General features: G+C 40.7%; 1 protein-coding gene across 5 annotated transcripts in view; it reads right to left on the minus strand.

Moving 5' to 3' along the window:
* MYO1B (myosin IB) overlaps positions 1–13,044 on the minus strand; it is a 110,557-nt gene that overhangs the window by 63,656 nt on the left and 33,857 nt on the right. The window lies entirely within an intron of this gene.

Raw genomic sequence — 13,044 nt, forward strand, 5'->3', positions numbered from 1 at the left:
TGACCCTGAAACTCCTGGGCTGCAATTTGACTCCAGATGTGCTCTGCTGCCATGCAGCAACATATACTTTTGAGAAGTGCAGATAGTTTACTTATATTTGGTTTTCTTTAGTAGTCACTTTGAGACAGAACAAAGATTTTTCTTTCAACTGCATTTTTCAATTAATGGAATGAAGTACTCTGGAAATTAAGCATTTTCCTCTTGCAAGAACTTAAATAGTATTTGAAAAATAACATAAAAGCAAAATCCAAATAAAAAGGCACAAACGCATAACCCAATTAAGAAAAAAGATTATATCCAAACACAGCATATTTTTACTCAAAATAAACAGTTGTTCAACAGACCAAGAGTTTTGTTAGATTACTGCATCTAGTAAAATATTTACTGTTTATATAGCTCCAAAAGTGGATATTGTTTATTATTTACAGCAAACAAACCACATATGAAAAACAGAAATTAACTCTCAGGTCAGCATAAAATGCAGGATCATTGCAGGTTCAATGCACTTTTTAGAAACTTGATTCTTTATTCTACAACAGTTCAGGAGCTTCACATTCAGCTGATAACAGCAAACAGATCAAGTGTTTGTTTCGGGCAACACAGCTATAGGGTGTTTTTTTTTTTTTTCACAGTCAGCCACAGCTCCTTTATAGAAGAGCAAGCTCTTTGTCATGACACCAGTGATGGGAAACAGGAGCAGCACAATGCAGGCAGTGAGAGCCACACAGGGCCATGTCTAGAGCCTCCTACTGCTGCAGTTTGAAAGCTTCAAATATTAAACCTACATCTACTAAGATTAGTCCATACTTATTGCTACCACTGTCTCTGAGCTTCAGGCTTCTCTCCCCAAAAAGTATATGAAGAGCATGACATGTTGTCTCCACTTTATCATCAGGTGCATGTGCAACACTGTTTTTTCTACTTCCTCATCCCTCACCTGTATTCGATTCATCTCACATTTGCTTATTTGGGTTTTGGTTTTGTTTGCCTGTTTGGCTTTATGGTCACATCATTTAACCAGCCCAGCAAGAGACCAAGGCAATCAAGTGAGGACATTCTGAACAACTTGGAAAATGGGGAAATGAAACACCTCAGAGCTCCTTTGCTCCTAAGCACTAACACCCTCCCCTCCCTCTCCAGGGCCTGTCAAGGATGCTCAGGCCATCGTTGCCCCCCTCTTTGTGTCCCTCCTATCTTCTCTCCTGCAGCACATCTGCCTGCCCAGCCCCACCACCTGCCCAGGGCTCCACCTCTCACTGCTTTTCTCCAGCCTGCTTTGTCCAAGGCACTAAATTACAATTCTCCTCTCTGCACAGATGGCTGGACCATCCCCTAACACCCATGATCAAAGGTCATTAACTCCTTTGGATACACATCCTGATCTCTCAAACCTTAATACTGCTGTGCTGATTGAAGCATTTGAACTCAGTAGTTCAGCTGGAGGTGAAAATGTGTTTACAAGAAAGTAGCAGGCTGTAATGTTTTTAGCATTACAACAAAGTCACACTGTGATGTGGCCAACATGCTGGAAAACTAGCAGAAAAATATAAAATATTCTGCTGCTGTTGCTGCTGAGAGATCATGACACAATTTCTGGCACCCATTTTACTACTTGGAATCCAAACTGCAGTAGCAATAACACTTTACCAGACTCTGTTAGAGGACATATTTAGGAAATTAATAATATTTGTTGAATGTTGCTGCAGATATACTTGCAATTCGAAAAGTACAACAGCACTCAGAAAAACTTATTCCAGCACTACCTTCCTTTTTTTAAAGAAAAAATTAAAAGCAACAGGATGAAGATGAAATAAATAAACTTCACTGAGCATTCATGGGCCACATGAGACAAGCTTTAACAATACTGAGGGAAACTGTCTTTCAGCAAGAAGATAAAACTCTGAGACGCTTTTCAAATTTACAGACTGAATGGCTCATTCGGTGCCTCTTGTCCTTCAAACAATCTTGGCCATCAAGTTTTTCACTTTTGAAACAATTTTCTTGGCAGTAGTTTCACACTGGAAACTGAAATCAGCATCAAGAACAGAGGAAATATTCTCTGTTGATATACTGAGTTACAAGTTAATCAGCTTAGTACCCATTCATCTTTTCTAATACACTGAATTTAAGTTTCTCAACAGCCCCTGTCAAAATCTATTTTACTGCTTGATATATTTATTAACTCTGCCTGCACTGCATAGTTAAAGACTAAATCATGCTTTTTGTCCTTCCTCCACAGAAAAACTGAGAGCCTAATACTGCAATGAGGTTTCTGAAGTTGGAGGAGAGAGGGGGATTTCATCCAGTTCTGGTTTAATCCAATCTAGTCAGAGATTTGCTGCCATTTTTTCTAATTTACATAACCCACAAAGCCTAATATTCCACCAGGGTATCAAATATTATCTACTACAGACAAAAGAAAAAATAAGTCAACTCATTTTAAAAGCAGTTTTGCGTAAGTACTTATCAAAAGTAACCCAGTAGAAGTTTTCTAAAATCTACCACTGTTCCAACAATCCAATTGGAGGAGGAATAACCAAGAGTCTTTTTAAACAACTATGGCTTGTCTTTCTAGCACTGCAAAAGAGCAATAGCACATTTATGTCAGTCTGAACAAAGATCTTCATCTTAAAGAAAAATATACATCTATTCAGATGTCATATTGACTTTCATGACACAATATTACACCTCACAGTCCTTCCTCTCTATTATCAACATCTATAATAATCTTTACAGTAACAGAAAACCCAAACAAACACAAATTTTGAGTGTTTTAGTTCAAACTTTGAGTTCTTTAAGTTCAAACTCCAGCTGATAAAAATAATAGAATTTCATGCTATTGCCTTTTTTAAAAAAATAATTTCATTTAAGGTTGTTTAAGTTTAACACATATTAATGGTCTATAGACCACAAAGAATCCTAGCCTGCCTTTTCCTTTTAGCAACATGAAGAGACATAGCTCTGTGAAGCCAACATTCGCAACCATGGATTTAAACCATATACCACTCTTCAAGCCACCACACAATTACAGAGCCTAAGTAAAATTTCAGAATAGTTTAAAAAGCAGTTATAAACCATGTGTTCCGAATTAGCTGATGAGTGCGTCAGCAGTGTCAGTTACCATACCTTATAATAAGCTCTCTTTGATTTTTAGGTTTTCATGGAGGACGATGACATCCTCTCACCACAACAAACACAGAAATATTTACTGGGGCTCTCTTTTAGCTAAGACTTAAGTATAGAAGCAACTTGAAACCGAAACGCCGCCCACACCTAGCTCAGGAAGAAGGCTCTGCTGCTTTATAGCACAGCCTCTTCAGCCACCAGCTCCAGATGGCCAGATCTGTCACAAAGTCCTAACCCAAAAACTGCACAAAGGGAAACAGCACAGCCCTCCAAGGGAAACTTCCAAAGGGCTCTGGCAACTTTCAAGATCTCAACAGCATCTCTGTGCTTAAACAGTAATCTGGGGTCAGGAAGAGACAGGAGCCAGGTTCCCACCCACTCACCCTGAAACAAGCAGCAAGTGCAGCATTTGAACACTCCAGCTTGCACCCACAACTACAAAAGCCATAAAAATCTCATTCTTATAAGTCAGAAACTCACTTCACAGGAGCAGCTTTTCTACCACCTTTTTCCTGTAAGCCCAACCAGGGTCAGTATTTGCCAGATACCAGTACTTATTTGTGGTATCATTTTTACACTTCCTTTCATTTTCCTTAGCATTCTCAATTAAAAGTAACTTGTTAACACTATTTTAAATTCTCTCCAATTGCTCTTCTCATGCACTAATAGAGTCAATTCATTCATTCACCAGCTGTTGCTTTGATTCAGAGATCCTTGGTCCTCATGTCAGAACATCTATTGCTTAATCTTGGCTATTGGCTGACAACTTGTTTGCTGCTTTCAAAGGAAATGAGGAAAACCTCTTTTCTTGACTGTTCCAATTCCTCATGAAGCAGAGTCCTGCTACCACGGTTCATTTCTGCCCAAACATGTCTAAGCACACCAGGGATGCTAAAGGCCAGTGCTTATCAGAACTATATACCATGCTAGACTAAAAAGAACAGCAGTAATATGTAAATTTTGCATGCACTTTTAATATAAATTTTACATAAAATGTAATGTAATTACTTCAAGTTTACTTAAGAGTATCATTTAATTTCCTTCCTTCTCTTTCTAAATGCATAGAAGTGTGCAGGGTAACAGCAAAGGAATAATTTCTTTCTCTCATGACATGCAGTGGGAAAACATCAGAATTACAGTTTGTTTCAATATGAAAATTCTAACAATCTGAGCTAGGAAGAGTCACAGCAGATTTTATAAAGTGCTTTGAGGCTTTATGTTGTAAATCACCACTATTTGCTATATATATTCCCCCACCCATTCAAGCTCAGTGGAAAATTCACCATTCAGGAAAAACAACTGTAAGAGATTATTTATAGTATTAGCTCATAGTGTAGAATCATTTAATTGCCCTAAGGATAAAAAGTGTACTCCCATTTTCCATAATTACAAACTGTCTCATGTTCAGCGCTTTGACACACTTGAAAAGAAAAGGTTGATTAGCCTGCCACTGGATGAATAAAGTAACAGCTGAATTGATGGAGCATCAGCTAGGATGGACCTTCACAGGCAAGCAGCTGCTCTTTCAAAAATGCCAATCAGGGGAAAAAAATAAAATTAATTTAAACACCAGGATAAAGAGGTGTGCTAAGACAGATGGAAAGCCTTTGCTCCTATTCATAGCCTCCATTTTCATTTTCCTGGTGAGCACAGAAACCTGTTTTATCAACAACACTGTGTGGTAATACACTCAGCAGAAGGGTACCTCCTGCACCCTCCCCACTTTGCTATTCACGAGAGCCACTGTGACAATATTAGATGCAGAATAAAGCCCAAAGCTGTGCAAATCATTTGATTTGTAAGAAGCAGCAGTCATTTACAGAAGGGAAGGGACAGAGAAAAAGGGAGGGGGAAGAGGACAAAGCCATTCAATTTTCATGAGTAAGACACTTCAGTACACAGGCTAATATTAAGCCAGGGAGATTTATTTTCTGATAGACTGGGAATATAATATAACCTCTGATGCTCATATATACACTGCAGGTTTAGCAGAAGACTTGTCTCAGACCAATAATCTGAGGTCTGGACAAAAACAAAAAAGTTCTTGCTGAAAATCCTGTCTTTCTCAGACTGAGGCAGATTTAAGATGTGTTTAATGAACTTCAACTCCAAAACCTCCCTATAGAGAGGTTCAGACAATACTTCTTCCAAAATACTGTGCCTGCACAGCCACCCAGCTCACCAAAGCCTGGTCCTTTTCCCTCTCACAGGATGGTACATGTTTCCACTCTAAGGGAGGCTTTATCAGTTTTGATCACTTCCTTTTACTATAAGTAAAGAAAAAAAAAAAAACAAACAAAAAAAAATAATTTAAACCAACGGCGATTTTTCCCCAGCACTGTACAGAAAAGCCAAAAATGCAGCCATTGATTTTCTGCCTATTTCAAACAACGTCTAAGACATATTCCTAGAGGTCACATTAATGTGATGGAAAACAAGAAGTGCCTTTTATCAAGAGCCTGTGGCCCAGCTGTTGCCTTATTTTCCTTCAACAAGTGCAAAACAAGATCTCTGTAGCTGAAGATGACCATGCCTCTTGACAATCCAGACTACTCTCCCTCTGATTTTTAGCAAGCCTGGCAAGCATGGCCACATCCCATCCCACAGCTCAGTCCTGTCAGCTGGCAGTGAAACACACCCAGCAGCCCGTGAGGAGAGGAGAGTAATGGGCATGGCCCAAGGTTGGCTCCTCCAAGGAATGCAGGGAGCAGCAGGCTCCCCTGGTACTGCAGATAACCAAGCCCACAGGCCCATCCCTGTGCCCCTGACATGTTTTCCATGGAAGACCAGGTTGAGCTGGGTACTCCAGGGCACACCAAACTGAGCTGACATGGGCCAGTGCCAGCTGTACCCCCCATAAACACCTGCAGCTACACACAAACAGGACTCGTGGCTTTGCCTAAAGAAGGGAACTAAAATAGCAAACTCCTGTTTGGAGCAGGTTCATGGCATTGAAGTGAAAATACACATAAATTGAGGTGGGGCAGGGAAGCATCTCCTTGCTTTTCAGAAGAGCAGCTTGGCTTGGATTCCCTTTTGACTTGAAATGACATCAGGCAGCTGCATAGCACATAACCATCACCTCCTCACCCATACTAAAACTCTGGGGTTCAGTCCAGCAGGAACCAGTAAGTCCCAGTCCCACAGCACTAACCAGATGAGTCTGTCACCCCAACACTCTCTGACCCCAAAGACCAGGCTGTTACCCAAGGCAGACACCAGCTCCTACACGGTCACACAGGACACAGGCCTCCCACACACCTACCCCAAGTCAGCCTGCTCTCACCTGCACTGCAAAGATTTCAGGTTTCTTGAGGGAAAAGGCATTTCTGTTCACAAAACCAATAATTTTATGGGGCTATGATATCCCTGAAGGGAAGTACTGGAAGTGTTTTCTATTGTTTAATCAAAAATCAGATTTAATTAGATGTTTATTTGCTAGGATGAACCAGCAATCACATGCTTGATTTAATGACTGCCTAAACCAGCCAAGTCCTTACACTCTGTGTTCTTACTCCAAAACTACAGGCTGCAGGTTTTTCCCTGAACTGCCATCCCTAATGCACCAGAGGAGCCTGCAGACACCAGGGGAGAAGCAGCTTCATGGCACAGCAGAAATGCTGGTGGCAAGCTCCTCATTTTCCTCCACGGACCTTCTGAAGCTTCCCAGTCCCTGAAGCTGAACTTGTAAAATTTGGGATTTATTCCACTTCCCTGGTTCACATGGAGCAGCAAGGGGTCAGACAGCTGAACAGAAAGGGAAGAGAGGAGCAAACTGATTTGCCATGCTTGGCTTCTGTCAGAGTTTAACTAGAGGGCACAAAATTATTTAAAATCCCAGTTCACTGTTTCATCTATGCAAAAGCAGATTTGAATTGCAATTCTGAACTTTTACATGTGTGTGGAAATGAAGGGCTGCTGGGACAGGGAGGGAAAATGGAGCAGGAGAAAACAGTCATTCCCTTTCTGCATGGAAATATAGAGGCTCCCAATATTTTTACAGAAAAATGAACAAATTTCTGTACCAAATACAGAATGTGTGTGAAACACAGGGAAGTTCACTTGCCAAACACACATGTTCAGTTCAGCTTAGACCAAATCTTACGTCAACTAAATCTTTTTCTACAGAGCAAGAAATGCCTTGATTATGCTGCTATACCATGAGAATAACATGCTATCAATAAACTGCCCCAAAACTGTAATTCATCCTGTCTTAGCTGGCTAAAAAAGAATACTTTTCTCATCAAAATAAAATAATACAAACCAATTATTTCTCATTTTTAAAACACAGATAGTGCTTAAAAAGGGGCCCTTAAAATTATTCATCGCTATTTCAGAAATAACAAGCCCAGACTACAGGTTAAGTTTTGTTAAAACTAAAACCTTCTTCTTTTTAGAAGACAAAACTCTATAATCCTATTAGAGTAACATTGATCATTATAGTTTGTTTATTCCTATACAGACAGGAACATACTGTGAATTGCTCATCTCCTTTCTTTTTCATCTGTAGGTAGGATGTATCTTTGGGACTTACAGTGTGTGCTTTTCCCAGACATTGGCAGAGCACTGATTTGCTCTGTTCAAAAACTCCAGTGACTTCTTCATCTCGCAGATGAAACCACAATAGGGCTGTGCTGGTTGTGGGTTTTTATTGGGGCATTGAAGGGCAGAGTGCTGCTCTTATGATTTCACATGCAAAAATGTTTAGCAAATAGTGTTTCATGTCTGCCTCAAAAAAAAACATTCTCCTGCTTAGCAAACAGAAATTCCTGCTTTTTTTCCTGCAGCCCTAGGAAGCATCCTGAAGTCAGAAGGCAGAAATAAGCAATTTCCTCCTGATGCAATGATAGCAGATATACAGCAAGTCAGGTTTTGGAACCATGCAGGGTTTATTGATATCATGTGTTCATGCAGGGACTTCTCTCACTGCAAATAATTTTATTGCAGAACTATCAGTGCTTTCCAAACAAATTTGTTCTACTTTGCTAACTCAAGAGAGAAAAATTAATTTATTCCTTTATTCTAAACTAAAGAAACATGTTCCACTGCTCAGGGAGAGAAAAACAGCAAAGTGTGGTGCACAGTTTCACATACTCACTGCGCAGAAAGGGACATGTTTTGAAAGGTCTCACCTCACAAAGAAATAATCCTGCACAATTAAACTCCAGCCTGCAGCACATACCAAGAGCTGCAACATCTCAAAAGATACATTGTGGAGTGACTTCATAGCTCTGTCTGGTGAGACAGGTAAATAGATGTCAGACCTGCATTAGTGCAACACACTCCAGTGGACTGCAACAGTTTGCCAGCAGAAAAAATGCCAAGCATTCCACCAAATTCATATCATGGTACTGGAGAAATACAATCAGAGAATCATAGGACTGAATTGCAAAGGACCATAAAGATCATCTTGTTGCAACTTCTCTGCCATGGGCAGCTACCTCTTTGCTAGACCAGGTTGCTCCAAACCCCATCCAGCCTGGTCCAGGGATGGGGCAGCCACAGCTGCTCTGAGCAACTGTTCCAGTCCCTCTAAAGAGAAAATTTACTGAGAAATTAGCAGTAAAGAATTTGTCCCTGATATCAAATCCAAACCTACCCTCAGCCTGAAGCCAGCTCCCCTTGAATTGTCACTTCACGGTCTTGCCAGAAGTCCCCCTCCACCTTTGTCGTGGGCTCCCTTCAGGTAGGCTGTAATTATGCCACCCCAAAGCCTTCTCTTCTCCAGGCTGAAGAGTCCCATATCTCTCAGCCCTTCCTCACAGGAGAGCAGCTCCATCCCTCTGATCATCTGGAGTCCTTCCAGCAGGTCCCAGTCCTTCCTGTGCTGGGACCCCCGAGCTGGACGCAGCCCCGCAGGTGGGGTCTCAGCAGAGCGGGGCAGAGGGGCAGTGGGAGCATTCTCACATCCCCAGAGCTGTTTGTAAGCTAAACTAAGCTGATTTCACATTTCACCAGATTTGAAATCTAGGCTCTGCTAGAATGCAGCTGCCCACAAGTTTATCAGAGACGACAGTGACAGAACTGCAAATAAAAGTAATTCACTTATCTGAAAAACATCTGAAAGGCAATGTCAACACTATGTAATTACATAGTTATGCTGCTACTCTACTCAGAGGTGTTACTGAATGCTTTTTGATTTTGCAAGTAACTCTTAAGTTCTCTTAACAATCCAAGTAGTTTGTTAAGAAGTTAAGAAGGCTTGCACAACTAAATTTCTGCCTCCCAGTTCTCTTTTCCAAATAAAGTCCCTGCCATGAACCCCTGGGCAAAGTAGGCACTGAAGCTTATCTGAGCTTCTGAGAGCTTGTTAGCTCAGGTACAACATTGAGTTAACATGTCTGTCTAGTCTATTAAATGCCATTTGCTCAAGTTTGTGAATGAGATTTGTGGACATGTGTCCAAAATTATATTGCTATGAATGGTCAAAGCAAGAAATGAAAAGGCTCCTTCAGACTACTCAAACATGAGGCTCCAATTCAGCCCGTGTGGACTGTTTCCAGTAACAATTACTGCATCTACACATCCTTGGTTGGAATGCTGATGCTCAAGAAGGATGTCAACTGCACATATTTGTTCTCATTCTCACTACATCCTCACTAAGAATCATCTTGGAGTAATTAGGACCAGTTGCAGATTGAACTCCACAAGGTTTAGCAACTAAAAATAATTTCTGCAGCATGTAAAATGGAAACTGCATGGAAGAAAAATGCAGATTTAAACTAATTTACTGAAATGACCACAATTAAACTGTCTTTGTAGTTCAGACCTTTGTTTGTAAACCCGAGTCTCAGCTCTCTTATCTATTCAAAACATAAGTACAAGATTATTCAGTGTGCTAGACTGTAAATATTAAGACTGTATTTCCTGATTCCTAACATGAAAAAGTTTATCCTTAATAACCCAAACTACATTAACCATGCTGTACCCAGAGTTGAATAAAACAGTCTTTTGCATGATGGTGCTGATAAAAAGAGATTGAATGGGAAATGATCTGCTGTTAGCAGTGGTACAATAGCTGAAATTTTACTAGTGCTTCTTTAAGGCTTTAAACATCAACCTTGCTTATGTTTCATGCAAAATCACAACAATGGCTCCTAGCAGAGCAGATGGGCATTTTCTAGTGGGCTCTAAATTGCTTAAAGGAAAAAAAAAAAGAAGAAAAAAAGACAACCATTAAACACAATGAGACACTCCCAATGAAAGAACAACAGCTGTTCTTACTTGCAATTTGAAATCCCAGACCTTAAAGAGAGTACTAGGCTGCGAGTGCGGGAAAGGCATAATGAAAATTCTGGTCCATGTATATACAGTGCATAAAATGGGATTTGTCTCCTTTTTGACAGGGCCTCTACCTGTCCTCACTTTTCAGACTGCATTTAAGAAAAAAAGGAGACACTACTATGTTTCCTAAGTACAGCTCATTATTTTCAGTGTGCAAAAAGTCCCAAAATTCTAATGAAAGGAAAAATGAAGCTATTGAACATTCTACTTCATGTGACAATGTGAATTAGTTTTTAAAAAATCTCGGTATTTTATATCCCAAAAATATCAATGGCATAATATAAATGCTAGACAGAATAATCCAGTTCCAGGAAAATGAGAGAAATGGGATCTGGCAAAAAAGTTACCATTCGTTTAGACTGCTGAAGCATTTACACACATCCCCTACATATATTCAGGCATGGGGTTTTTTTTGCTTTTTTTCTTAATTATCTTCAGTCTACTAATCTAGCCAAGTTCCAAAATTTTCTGTGCTTACAAGTAAACACAGACTATAACAAATACACTCACATGCAAGGGAAAAATAAAAAAAAAATAAAAAAAGGAAGAGAGAGAAATTGTCACAGATAACCAAAAACATTTGACTCTCCATCCCCAACATGACTGAAGTCAAATGTGAAGTATGTTGTGTACAGGGGTACGAGTAAATATTTGAAAACAGTTCTCAAAACAAAGTTATTTTGTTGAGGCTCTAAGCCAGCAGTTAATTCATGAAGGATGCTCCAAGATTATTTTCCTTTGTACACCATGACAACAATTATAGAGTTACAGAAGCATCTGGAACAGATCTCAAGTTAAGCGCTTCCTTACAAACTCCCAATGTTTTAAAGGTACCCAAATTCTTGCATTCCTCTTCCTCAAGAAGCCCACTGGGCACATGAGTGTTGGCTAGGACAGCTCTCCAGAGGAGGCACTGCTGGATGAGCAGGCTCTCCTGGAGCCAGCTGGGTCCTGCCCACAGAGGGGCCCCTGGCAGTGGCACCTCAGAGCTGTGACTGACAGCACTGCCAGCTGGTGTGGCTGTGGACACTCAAAAGCTTCGTGAGCCAGCAGAACTGGTGCTTTTGAATGCTTTTGTCACAGCAGGATACACTGCTGCAGCTTCTGAGAGACCAAGAAAGAGGGAGGGTGGGACCAGAGGCAATCAGCACTCTCCATCTTCTGGGGTATTTTGGGAGGCAGTTTTGCCTTGATACTTTTTATAACCCCTGAGGTCTCTATATATACTTCTTCTTAGGCTAGGAAGTGTTTAAATGCCACAAGAGCACAGAAATCCAGCCTGGCTCCACACAGCCTGTGTGCAAGCAGCCCTGTCAGTCCCAGCCCACCTGCACAAATCTCTGCTGCTACATCTCTGCTCCGTCTGCTCCCATCCTGGACATTCCATGTCCTGGATACCAACAGCAAAATGACAGCACCAGTGCCATTCAATGAGAATTTAAAGGGCCTTTTAATTTCTTAATTTAGACTGAGCTACTTAGAGGACAAACAGAAAGGCTCGTTCCACCAAACTTTGGAATCCAGTCTAAATGTCACTCCAGAATATTCTGAAAATCGAAATAGAGCACAACAAAAATACACTGCTTTTTCAGGCTGTTTATACTTCTTGGATGTTGGGTGCATTTCTGGAGCTTCCTTACAACCATACATCCTGCTATAAATCAGCTCCTGTATTATTCTGCATTATTAGAAAATTTCATGCAATCTAAAATGGGCAGCAAACAAGCAAATACTGTTCTTGCCCATAAGACCATATGCAATTCTGGAGCACTGGGGTGAGATGGCTGCATTATGTGCTATCCAAACCCACTAAAACAGCCCTGCTCAAATTTCAGGAGAAGCTAAATTAGTTGTTGCGTGTGGAAGAAACCCTGCTTTATACCCTAAGTGTTCAAACTGGCAAAATGCCTCTTCAGAGCTCATTCACTTCAGTATGGCCACATCACAACTGCCTTCCTCAAAGCTCTTGTTTCCTCAGAAGGACTTCTGAGGTCTCCAACCAAGTGGAAAACTTAGGACACTGTGCATGCCATGATGGGTGTGAGAGAGCACTGCAGTAGAAGAGGCTCTTCTCAGGCATGAAGTCCTTCTGGCTCTTGAAGCAAGGGTGATGTTCCATTCCCTTTTCACCTCTATGCTTGAGGGACTTACATTCGTGGGCACACCACATCCAGTTCTGCCTCTCTACAGAGGTTAAGAGAATAATAAGTCTCAGCCCTACCCAAAAAAAGACTTCAAGGTTCTCTGTAGGGCTCCATCCCCTCTTCTTTCAATTCACTCCAAGCATGGGTTTAACAATTTGGTACTCAGTCTTCTCTATTTGCTATTTATGATTTCCACCAGTCATATATGTTCCCTCCCTGCCCAGTGGTCAATTATGCCAACCAACCTCTGAAGTGAGCATCTTCCCTCAGCCATAAATCTCTTCTGAAAGCAGAGCTCTGCTGAGCCACATGAACAAGTCCAAAGACCAAGTCTCTAGAGAAGTCAAGGATTATTAGGAATAAGAACAAAATGTCTGTAAAATCAGATACTGCAAGGTGAAGAAAACCACAGTGGGGTAGTTAAAAAAGAGAAAACAAGAAAAAGAAATAAATATTAGGAAAGTACAAACTGAAATGGAAATGTTAAAAC

The sequence above is a fragment of the Taeniopygia guttata genome, chromosome 7, assembly GCF_048771995.1.
Source record: "Taeniopygia guttata chromosome 7, bTaeGut7.mat, whole genome shotgun sequence".
In the NCBI taxonomy this organism is placed as follows: domain Eukaryota; kingdom Metazoa; phylum Chordata; class Aves; order Passeriformes; family Estrildidae; genus Taeniopygia; species Taeniopygia guttata.